The 9,878-nt window shown below is 45.1% G+C and overlaps 1 pseudogene; it reads left to right on the top strand.

The window, feature by feature from the left end:
* The first annotated feature begins 305 nt into the window (after nucleotides 1–305).
* The window catches only part of LOC105292014, a 15,228-nt pseudogene continuing 5,655 nt past the window's right edge, over nucleotides 306–9,878 (top strand).

Below are 9,878 nucleotides of genomic sequence, written 5' to 3'. Positions count from 1 at the left end.
CACTGACTCCTAACTCCAACTGCGAACTCCTAACTTCACACCATCTGCTTCCTGGAGCTTGCAGATCGACACAGGTGGTGACTATTGATGAGATACGTGCATGTTTTTGAGTTTTTGTTTGGTGTTTGAAAAGCTAAGTTTAGAATCCCTACATCAAGAAATGTTCAACATACCACCAATTGTGTACTTAATACAGAGCATAAAAGGATATATTTATAAAAATTATTGTTTTCTATTTTAATGACACAAATAATCTTATGTCTTAATATTTTAAGAAGGTCGGAATGGTAGAATAATATGGAAGAATGAGAACCCACAGAGGAAACACTAATAAAAGACTGGAAACGAAAGAGGATGCAACATGGAAACCGAACCGTACGCTGACAAAGATGGAAGATAACACTGAAAAACGAGGGGAATGGCTGGAAACGAGACAACTGCTTTCTAGAAGTCCTGGTTGTGAGTAATCAATAAGGTCTGATTAATTGGAAGAATATAAACATAGTAAAAAGGTGTTACAGCTGAGTGTCTTGTCATGTAAGCTAGTGTGAATTAAGTGCCAAACATGTAAAATAAATGTATAAAACTGGTTTTATCTGCTGTAACTCATACCACTGCAGGAGATTTTAAGAGCTGCTAATAAAAGAGTAGTGTATTTTATTTATCTGACTTTGTGTTTGGAGGTTCAATAGACCGTTTCCAGGAGGGCTTGCTTCTTGTCTCCCATGATTGGGAAGGCCAGTCCGTACCTATAGTCACACTTCTCCATTCCGTGTAGTCTAGTGAGCATCTCCTGTAATCAAGGCGGAATCTCAGGCTGATGGAAACATTTTCATCCTGACTGCAAGTCTGAGGTCTTGCATGTGACATCTGCAGCTGCCCGCTGGGAGAGAAGGGCTCTATCCTGCTTCTGTCATCAGTGCCTGGGTACCGTGTCTGGGCTGTAGAGATTGCAACCCCGAACATTTTCCTTGTTTCCCCCATGCTCCCTCCTCCCCCATATCCCAATTGGCCCAAGAACTTCTCCTTTGTCTAGCTTAAAGGTTCTCAACCTGGCACCCATTCACTCATGCCCAGGCTGCACTCCTAACCACTTCACTCAGAACTCTGGGATCAGGCGGCAGCATTTTAAAAGTTCCCCAGGTGATAACAATGTGCAAGCCAAGGCTGAGAATCACTGGCTTAGCAAGCAAAACCCATTTCCCCTACGGAAGGAGAAAGAAAAGGCATTCTTTTACAAACTTTGCACCAGGCCCGTTTCACTGGCCACACCACTGTCCTTGAGGACAGAGCTGGGTCACTCTCACCTTGTCCCATTCTTCAGTGCCATCCATAGTTCTTTACACAAAGCAGATGTATATGGTCTTGTCCTTAATGAAACAAAATTGAATTTCTTATGGAGAGCCCTTAGATCAAACCCTCAAACGAGCTAGGTGTGTGGAATTTGGGGTGAAAACCCAAGATCAAGATCTGTCTTTGACAGCAAGTGGACAGGTAGCTCTGGTCGTGTTCCTTAATTCTTCTGAGGCCGAGATTTTCCATCTGAAAATGGAGAGTACTTTTGCTCATTGGTTCTCTTTTATTGAGCTAAAGGCTCAATGTACATCATTTCCAATTCTCTCAACCATCCTGTTAGGTAGATCTTTTTGTTATCTCTTTACCCATGGGAAAACAGACTCAGTGAGCTAAACTAACTTGTTAGGGTCACACAGCTAGTTACAGTCTGACCAGGCATCTGCCACCGCTCTTGGTGATTAAGGGGTAGGCTTTGAAGTTAGACTAGATTCAAATCCCCATGTCACCTCTTGCTAGCTGGGGAGTCTTGGGCATGGTATTTAACTATTCCAATCTTCCACTTTAATGATAACTCTAAGAATTTTCTGTTCTACTCCCAAACTGCTTGTGGGCAGGCCCTGGCTGGGCAGTAGTAGGGGTCAAGAGAATAGTGGAAGCTGCGGGCTAGTACAGCTGCCCACCCCAAACTGGGGGAGTGAATCTCTCCCCCTTTCCAGTCTGGGACTCCTTCCAGGCAGAAGTGCCAGGGAGGACAACATGTGAGACCATTTGGATAAACCAGTATACAACTGGCTAGTCACAGATACTTTGACCAACCTCAGTGGGAGAGGCAACAGATATAGGATAAATGCACAGTTCCCTTGAGTGTGCAAGTTCAAGATAATCTTTTATTAAGCATAATTCAGATGATATCTTCCATGACCTCAATTTATATTGTGGCACAAACTACTCTCAAACTCCTCCCCAGAACTTTCTCTAAGGTGGGAGCCAGCTGGACTGACTGTTCACTTTCTTTGCATGTGACTTTTCTCATTATGACATCATACCATAAGGTAGGGGGCCTGTTGCCAGGGCTACTGGACGTAGGGCATATGTCGCTTTAGCCTTTGCTGAGTCCCGACCCCACTGGTTTAAGCTTCCCTTGTGTTCCAGACTCTTTCAGTCTCCTCACTTTCGTGGTCACAAAAACAAACATGTCAAAGTGTCTCTTCTCTTATTTCCTGTTTCTCTACAGGTTCTTCTGGATCTTTACCTTACCCTGTGTTTACCAACTTCACTTTTTTATTTCTGTTACTTATTCTGATATTGCCCCTTCCCCCCATTCAGTATAATACATTATTTCCTCGGATCAATAGTCACCCAACACCTCCCATGGATGAAGAACAAAAATAATCAAGAGTAAACCCTTAGGTTATTGTGAGGGGCACTTGAGGTAATGTGTGTAAGCACCCAGCACATTGTAAACACTTAGATGAATTAGCTGTAATTACATAAACAGTAGTCACCCTGAGTGGCATGAGCTATGACAGCAGGGAGGACAAAGGATACTGAAGATGCTCAGTAAGCTGAGAAATGTTAAATGGTGACCGGTTACAGCTGTGGTGTGTCTGGGAGCCCAGTGTCCTCACTTAATACCTTCATTTACTTATTCACCAAACATTTATTGAGGTCGGTGGTGGCCATTTGTCATATTCACAGCTGCTCGTGTCTTTTTTTAAAATTTCAGTTGTTGACTTAAACACTTTTTTTAGATTGTGGTAAAATACACATAACATGAAATTTACCGCCTTAACCATTTTTAAGTGTACAGTTCAGTGGCATTCAGTACAGTCACTTTGTTTGTGCGACCATCACCACCATCCATCCCCAGAACCCTTTCATCTCACAGTGCCCAATGTCTTTTGAATTGTCTTTCTGTTTCTGGGGAGATTCTTCTTCTGTCTTCCCAATGAGGAAGTCGGTACTCATCCCACCTGCCCAGTGAATGGGATGCAGGACTGGGATGCAGGCTCCACCAATCAGCGATCAGCTGCAGCTGTGCAGACTTGATTTTAGATGGGAGCCACAGGAAGAAAGAGGCTGTGGCAGAAGCCGCCATGTTTGCTGGTGTGGATGGCAGCAGGGGTGTCCAGATTTCGGTGCTGGTGGTCTCAACTGTGGTGGTTCCCAGAGGTAGCAAGGTCAAGCTTCTGATACAGAAGCGAAAACAGTGCTGGCTGTAGTAGTGATTGTGGTAGGGCTGAGTTCTTGGCACTTAGACCTTGGCACTGGTGATAGTTTCCTTATCAGGCCATTGTTTTAGGTATTACTTCTGGATGTTTTGTCTTGTTTACTTTTAAATAAACTTTTTCTTTCTTTCTTTTTTTTTTTAATTTTAAATAACTAGCTGGGCGCTAGAACCATGTCAGTCGTTTTTATCAGGACTGCAGAGAACAGTGAGACCAAGATTGCCTAACCCTCTTGCTTTTGGATGCTGTTGGCAGAGTGCCCTTCTGATGAACTGGTTAGGCCCCAGCTCTTTCCTGGTCTCTCCTTGACTTCAGTCGGGGCAGAGAGGACTCTGGAATGCCATAGCTCCTCCTTATTGTTGGGGTCCCTGGGAGAAAAGTTATTTTCAGAAGCTGGTCACTGCCAGGAAAGGGAGGCCCTGTCCAGGGGTTTGCTCCTGATTATTTTTCTTCTTCATCCATAGAATGTTTGTCTGGACACAGGCTTATGGCTAACCACTCCCCTTTCTATTCTGTTAAAATCTTCTGCTGGCTTTTCAACACTATGTCTCTGGGAGGCAAATTCTGTCAAGAGGCATATTTGAGAATGGGAGGCAGGCTGCCTCTTTCTATCAGGAAGTACTGAGAAATACCATCACTCGAGATTCCCCAGAATTCCTCTCTGACCCTTGTTGGCCCGGTACCCTTGTGCCTCAGCGTCCCTCTCTGCAGCATTAGGCTTGGCTTCCCTAGTCCTGCATTGTGTGATTATTGAGGCCCTTCTCTGTGCCAGGATCATTCCAGAGACACAGAGATGAGTAAGAGGTGTGACCTTCAGGAACTCACAACCCAGTGGAAGTGAGCCAACAGGTCCAAGCCTCAGCTAGTAGCCATAGAAAGAGATTACTTTATCGTTTATTATCCAGATAGTCACCTTGGCCTGGTCTTGCTTGTCTTCTCCTCTCCGAGTAGTTTTTGTGATTCTCCAGGGAATACGTTTGTGTTCAACTGTTCTGTCCTGGTTGTCACTTGCCACCCCAACCATCCCGGACAGGACATGGGTCATTGGGCATATCATAGAGCCTGGCGATCTTTTGCCCAGCTTTTGTCTTGCACTCCTGTAAATTCCCAGAGGAGATGAGTATCTTCCCTTTTCAGTGACTGCCTGCAGCCCCAGCCTTTATTTTATTTTGTAGGATGACCTCTTCCCAGGAATACTGACAGTGGGGACGTCTACTTCTGATTGGGAAACGACTCCACCCCTTTCTTGGTGTATTTCTATGTTGAGAGCAGAACATTCCTTAGACCTCAAAACTCAATGATCCAGCCCCAGCAAGCTCAGTCTTGAGTAGCACCACGAGGGGAACACGAACAGTCTGGTCCAGGTTCTTCTTCTAGTCTCTTCTCCAGCTCTAGGCGAAGACCAGGCGTGCTGCAGTTTCTCATCCCCTGGGAGTGTTGCCTGCATAAGACTACACACCTTCCTAAGCATAAGAAATGGTTTTATGGCACAGGACAGTCCAGATCCATGCCTAGTGCAAGAAGCATTTCTCTAAAGGACAAGCTGTCTGCAGGGTACCAACTCTGCTACCATGGATGAACTTTCCCAGCATCTCATGGACTTGTCTGGTTCCTGAGAGCCACAGCTATCTCCACTATCCCCATGGCTACAGGAGCATTTGCTCTACGTCTTCACAACTGTGAGGCATGTAGTGTGGATTTGTCCTCAAATAAAAGGCTATCTTTGCCATAGGTGAATTTGACTCTGGTAAAACAGAGACCTGCTTAAAGCTTTGAAAATATAGGCCCCCTACTCCCAGCTTCTGTTTTTCCTTTTGAGGTCTCAAGGATCTCGTGAACTTTTAGTCAGCAATCTCAGAGCACCCTGTGTTTTCCCACTGTTATAGGTTGAATTGTGTCCCCCAAAATGTATATGTTGAAATTTCAACTCCTAATATCTCAGAATATGACTGTATTTGGAGACAGGGCCTTGAAAGAGGTGAATAAGTTAAAATGAGGTCTTTCGGGTGTTCCCTGACCCGATGTGATTGTTGTCCTTATGAGAGGAGATCAGGACACAGCTACACACAGTGGGAAGACCATGTGAGGACACAGGGAGAAGACAGCCATCTACAAGCCAAGGAGAGGGGCCTTAGAGTGAACCAACCCTGCTGACACCTTATTCTTGAACTTTCAGCCTCCAGAATTGTGAGAAAACAAATTCCTGTTGTTTAAGTGGCCCCGTTTGTGGTAGTTTATGGCAGCCTGGGTAGACAAGTACATCCTCCCCTTGAGCAGTCTTTGCAAGAAGCTTTTCCTTTTTTAATACTGAGCAAGTCTTGGGACCTACCACATAGTCCGCTGCATGTGGGTCCTGAGGACTGGTTTGAAGAGTCTAGAACGGAGCACGCCACACGTGTACCCATTTTGTCTGCAAGGAGGGACATGAAGGAGCAGTGAGGACAGAAGGGGAGACCATTCTAGCCAGTCATAAAAACTGCTTCCACTCTGGCCCTGGATGAGGCAGGGATATTCATCTCTTCCACATCTGCAAGATAGGCCACCAAGTCTGACACTCTAAAGCTTCTCTGTCCAATATGAGAGCCGTCGACCACATGGGGCTATCAAACTCTTGAAATGTGGCTTATCTGAACTGAGATGTGCTATAAGTGTAAAATACATAAAGACTTAGTTGGGAGAAAAAAGCAAAAATCTTATTAATAATTTTTATATAGATTGTATACTGAAAAATTTTTGAGATTGGGTTAAATAAAATATATCTAAAATTTATTTCACCTGCTTTTTTTTTTTTTTTTTACTTTTGAAAGTGCCTTTTTTTTTTTTTACTTTTGAAGACAATCGAAAATTCCCTAGGTGGCTTGCTTTGCATATTGAGTGGGCAGTGCTGCTATAAGGAGGGCTTGGGCCTAGGCGCTCAGCTACTAGCCAGCTCTCCTGTGTGTCACAGGCAATCACAATATATTTAGGGCATAAAGTAAAGATGAGACCTGGACCCTGCCCTTGAGGGGAATCTAATCTCTCCTCATTGCAGAAATACCCTGGTCGATGCCCAGCTTGTATCTTGCCCTCATATCTAACATCTGCCCTCCATACTTTTGTCCTTTCTCGTTGCTATGATCCTTAGCTACTCTCAGATCTTTGACCCCTGCTCCATGGCCAGTTAGTGCTCTTGCCTCTTTCTTTCTTACGTCAGGGATTCCAAGGACAGATTTCTGGTTCTTTCTCCCTAGCCTCTCCTGGACCCAGGGCTGCCCAACACATTAATGGCCTTCTTTGTCGACCTTCACTAGAGTTCATGCAGGATGCTGGGGCCTGGGTCCTGGTTACCTGGTGCTCCTTGAGCTCTTGTTCAGTGTATATGACATTGGCCTCAGCCCTTGAGATCAGGAGAGGAGGCCAGGAAAAGAAGCAGCCCCCTACCTTGAAGGAATGTGATCTGTTTTGAATTCATCCCATGAACAAACCAGTGCAGGGTCTCATCAACTAGACTCTACTTAACCACCTCCTGACCTTGCATAGAAAGCTCTGCCAAGTTGCTTTTCAACACAGACAACTCAGCGTTCATGTGATACATTTCTGAGGCTCAGGGGGAAATGTTGCAAAAACTGGGAATGTGTGAATTGAGGAAATGGAATTAATTAAGAAGTATAAATCTAGAAATTATAGAAATAACAGACAAAAGGGGGCCAAGCTCTTCTGGTGGCTACTCTGGGGAGCTGTGAAGATGAGGGAGGCCTGGGGTCCCTGCCCGTGACTTCCCAACTCCCAGACACTCTGCTTTTAGGCTCTGGGTCATGTTTCTCTTGCCTCAAGACCCTCTCAGACAAGCCTTCTGGGTTCCTGCCTCTATACCTTTGCTCATGTTGTTCTTTCCTCCTGGATGCCTTGCCATGCCAGGTCTGCTCATTCAAATATACAATCTTCCCTCTCAGTCCAAGTTCAAATACTCCTTCTTGGAGCACCCTCGGATTAATAACTAGAAATGATGCGTCCCTTTTGGGGACACCTTTTTTTTGCTTACCTAGTGTCCCTTCCCCACCTCTCCTCCTAAACTGGGGGGCTCCTAGGGACAGGATTGTGCTTTGTCCCTCTCTCTGTCTCCTGTAGGGTCTCCATCTCCTAAGCATTGTGTCTGGCTCTAGTGTCTACATTTTTATTGTAAATGTTTACCTCTGTCATAGCACAGATACATAGAACATTTTCTTGTTCTATGTATCTGTCTGCATGTCTTTCTGCCCTGATAAACCGTAAGCCTCCATTGATGCCTACCAGGTACAAGCTACTGGGGTTATAAGAATAAACCAGCCACAGTCCCAGTCCTCCAGGAGAGCTTGGACTAGAGGCACAAATAACTGCCAGCATTATTGCAAATGGTCTGGCAGATGTGTGTCCGGGGGTGGGGATGGAACAAGGAGCAGAGGTCAGTTCTGCTCCTCAACAGAAATAGCTCAGAGCAGGTCTTGAAGGATAAGAAGAGTTGTGGAAGGTTGGATTCTTGGGGAGGACCTGGAGATGGTCTGCCAGATAATGTGGACCAGCCCATGCACTTGGAGGAAAAGCGGTCTTGTGTCTCTTTGACCTATATCCTACATATAGCAATACTTTCTGTGGAACAGATGTGTAGAACTATCTGATTGACTGTCTGACTGACTGAATGAACTTGGAGCTCTGAGGATGAGGAACCACAGTGACTCACTTATCTCTGCTAATTTTAGATGACCTCTGAGGGTGTACAATGCCTGAGCTCGATTTTTCCACAGATGCCTGCTTCTAGAATCATCTGGGTTGCCTGTTTCATACCAGGTTCCTGGGTCCTTCTTCTAGAGAGTCATATTCAGTGGGTCTGGTGTGGGTTCCAGAATCTCTGTTTTACAAGTGTCCTACGAAACCCTAATGATCAGGCAAGTCTGACAGACTGCTACTAGCAGGAAGGGAAGAACGACCTGTGTGCTTATTAAAAATATACAGTCCCGGCACTTAGTAAGTTATATAACCATCTAACCACTATGTTGTACACTTGAAACTAATATAATATTGAATATCAACTGTAATTGAAAAAGAAAAAAAAAAAAGAAAGAAAAAATACCGTCCTGGAGCCCAAGCAGACCTCTTGTAGAATCTTCAGGGCAGAATCTGGTGTGTTTAACAAGCACTCCAGAGGAGTTTCACTCTCTAAAAGTTGGGGAACACACTGCTTGAACCCAGTGTGTTCTGGCTGCTCGTTAGAATTACTTGGAGCTTTAAAATGGTCTGGGGCAGGGTCCCATTATTGATTTTTCTTAAAAGCTCCCCAGATAATTCTGGTACGGACTTTGAGCTGAGAACTTCTGTGACGACCTCTGATTATGGTCCTCCTGGCACCTAGTTAGCCCTGGTGGGATTTTCAGCACCCCTCAGGTTACATCCTGTACGTCAGTGTTTCTCACATCTAGCTGTGCATTGGAGACACGTGGTGGGGGTGCTTTTCAACTCCCAGTAGCTAAGTCCCCTCTGACTGCAAGTGAAGCAGAACCCACATGGGGTGAGGAAGTTGAGAGGCTGGGACTGGTTATTTTCAAAACTTTTCCTAGATGTTTCTAATAGGTGGCCAGGGCTAAAGCCCCTGGAATGTGGCTGCTTGCGGGTAGGTAAGTAGAGCAGGCCCAAAGTATTCGTAGCTGAAGCATTCATAGCTGAAGCATTTGTAAACCTCCAGTGCTATGCGGAAGAACAGCCTTTCTCACAGCCTCAGCTCTGTCAGGATTTAACACACCTGCCAGATTCTGCTTTTAAAAATGGCTGCATGAGCCCTCCTTGTCAGAGGCTCTCTCTAGGCCATCCTTTCATTAGTTATTAGGTATTTCCATAACTGATCCATCAGCCCACCTGTAAAAGTGCCAAGGAGAAAACTTTAATGATCATGCATCTCTTTGGCTTTGTTACCGTAATTTCTGGGGAACAACAATTACTCTGTATCTCACTGTTCTTCCTCTGAGTGCAGTGTACTTCCAGTTGGTTTAGAGGGACCATCATTCTTCTGCACTGTCACCTACTGTGTGCTAATGTCTGGCTTCTACCTGCAATTTGGGACCTTAGGCAGGATATCTGGTTTAGGAATCTGCTAGCACATACATTTGTGCATTCAGTGTATCTCTGTCAAGCACCTTCCATGAGCTGGGCCCTGAGCTGGTGGTTGGAGATAAAGTGTTAAAACTGCCACTTTGGAGATATGTACAACACTGAAGAACTGAGAAGTGAGCATTGAGTTCTGGTGTGTGTGCGTGGTGACTAGGGAAGCCTTCTCCAAAGAGGTGACATTTGACTGGAGTTTTGAAATAAATAAGAACCACGCTGAAAGGGAGCACAGCCCTTACG

Source organism: Pteropus vampyrus, unplaced genomic scaffold (assembly GCF_000151845.1).
Source record: "Pteropus vampyrus isolate Shadow unplaced genomic scaffold, Pvam_2.0 Scaffold50, whole genome shotgun sequence".
In the NCBI taxonomy this organism is placed as follows: domain Eukaryota; kingdom Metazoa; phylum Chordata; class Mammalia; order Chiroptera; family Pteropodidae; genus Pteropus; species Pteropus vampyrus.
Note: the sequence above shows the minus strand (reverse complement) of the source record. Positions and strands in the feature narration are given on the sequence as shown.